The 2,405-nt window shown below is 44.0% G+C and overlaps 1 pseudogene; it reads left to right on the top strand.

The window, feature by feature from the left end:
* Positions 1 to 203: 203 nt before the first annotated feature.
* Positions 204 to 918, top strand: LOC116684716 (histone H1-like; annotated as a pseudogene).
* The last annotated feature ends 1,487 nt before the right edge of the window (positions 919 to 2,405 follow it).

Genomic DNA, 2,405 nt, shown 5'->3' with positions numbered 1-2,405 from the left:
CTCTCCGCTACAACAACTCTTGTTCTTTAAAACGTTTCCTTCTATGCATTTTATCCCCAATTGTCAGAGAGAAAACACAAAGTTGCCGCCACATTTTCAGCAGGGCAGCGGAGCGGCTGTGGGTTGACTCTCCACGGTTCTCATGGGCTTTATATAACTCCCGCCTCGCGCCGGAGCTGAACACAGCAGACTGAAACTCGACAGAGAAACACTCAGACATGGCAGAAGAAGCTCCAGCAGTTCCCGCGGCGAAAGCCCGGCCAAAGCCCCCAAGAAGAAGGCCGCTCCCCGGGCAAAGAGCGACGGACCCTCCCTCCCGAAGCTCATCCTCGACGCCGTGACCGAGGCCAAGGACCGTAAAGGCACCTCGCTTCCGGCCATCAAAAAGACGCTGGCCACCAAAGGCATCGACCTGGAGAAGGCCAACAAGCGCATCAACACCGCGGTGAAGAAGCTGGTGACCGACGGAAAGCTGGTCCAGAACAAAGGCATCGGCGCATCCGGGTCTTTCAAGCTCCCCAAGGCCCAGACCACAGCCGCCAAGCCCGGCAAGAAAGCCCCCGTTAAAGTGAAGAAACCCGCCGCCAAGTCCCCGCAAAAGAAAACAGCAGCTAAGAAAACACCAGTGAAGAAGACTGCCGCCAAGAAAACCGCCGCTAAGAAACCAGCAGCCAAGAAACCAGCAGCCAAGAAGTCTCCTGTGAAGAAAGCGGCCAAAAAGCCAGCAGCGAAGTCTACTCCCAAGAAGGCTGCCCCTAAAAAGGTCGCGAAGAAGAAGACCCCCGTGAAGAAGGCTCCGGCAAAGAAAGCTGCAGCGAAGAAGTCCAAGAAGTGAAGTGGCTCTTTAATCTGCACTCAGTGCACCAAAAGGCTCTTTTAAGAGCCACCACAGGCTCACGAGAGAGCTGTTTTCCTACATCATCATGTCTGGTTTCTAGTTTTCAATCAAAACACGTTGATCTAAAAATATGCTAATGAAGACTAATGTATTTGTAGTTAAATTAATGCCAATTTTCAAAGAGCAAACCTAATGAGAATACATTTCCCGCCCGAGTCCTTCAGTGCTTTATCTCCTGATCAGCACAAGATGGCGCTATAACACACAAGTTAGTAACACTACATCTTCTGAGTTTAGCCGCAGATTCAAGCAAGATTTCTCCTTTCATTGTTTTATTTATTAAAAACATGTTGTTCTACATGAAATATTATTGTTTAAGAAAAATATATTTGCTGTTAATATTATTACTATACTACATTTTCCAACTTAAAAATGTGAATATAACATTATTTATATGTATAATATATTATATGATTATTTAAATGAATGCATGGGTCTACATTCAAAAGAGAAGCATCATCTATTTTTGGGTTTTTGACCCTGTGAATGCTGGTTTCATCACCTTCATACTCAATGGATCTTTTTCGGATTGTAAATCCCATATGACACACACCTTTTAGATTTTGAATATATGCGTTCCCATTGAGATTAATCCTGTTTTTCTAGAGAGACAAGAAAGGCAACGACATACATTTGAAACCAGTTAATATATTGTAATATTCAAAAGGAGAAAACAAATTATAATTGAACCTCTGTTTAATCAATTGAACACCTGATTCCCTGATTGTGTTTCAGATCGTGTGATCTCAGTGGGACATTTATTTAACACGGAGGTAAAACAATTAGGCTAAAACATTTACAAAATAAGAAAAGAAACCTGTGTAACGGTGTAGTCAGGTGTGTTTCAACGTCCACTTAGACAACTGGTGTTTTGACATGTTGTTTTAAACCGGGATTGGTTACTTAAACAGATTACAAAGAAATTAACTATAATAATCCCAGAATACACATGAAAATGTGTAATACAATGATTCATAAATAAATTGTACAGATTTTTACAAATTAAATAAAATCTAAACCTGAAAGTTATTTGTAATGCTTAGTAAAACCTGAGAGAAATCAGAGGCAGAAGAAAGTAAGTAAAATATTGTTTAGTTTTTCTAAGTTAAGTTTTTCTGTTTCAACCTATAGTCTATATGTTTTAACATTGATGCAGCTGCTGTTTGAATTTTACTTTGTCCAATAGTTGCGTAGCTACAGCCCGCGTGTCTCCCGGTCTGGACCAATCAGCGCCGCCCTGGCTCCGGCAGTTCCTTTATAAAGCCGCTGCTCAGCCCGAGCAGTATTCTTTCTTGATCTGTGAACACGGAGAAGACTGAGGAACTAAAATGGCAAGAACCAAGCAGACCGCCCGTAAGTCCACCGGAGGCAAAGCCCCCAGGAAGCAGCTGGCCACCAAGGCTGCCCGGAAGAGCGCCCCGGCCACCGGCGGCGTGAAGAAGCCTCACCGTTACAGGCCCGTACCGTGGCTCTGAGGGAGATCCGTCGCTAACCAGAAGTCCACGGA

The sequence above is a fragment of the Etheostoma spectabile genome, unplaced genomic scaffold, assembly GCF_008692095.1.
Source record: "Etheostoma spectabile isolate EspeVRDwgs_2016 unplaced genomic scaffold, UIUC_Espe_1.0 scaffold00019525, whole genome shotgun sequence".
Classification (NCBI taxonomy): domain Eukaryota; kingdom Metazoa; phylum Chordata; class Actinopteri; order Perciformes; family Percidae; genus Etheostoma; species Etheostoma spectabile.
This window is presented reverse-complemented; position numbering and strand designations above follow the sequence as displayed.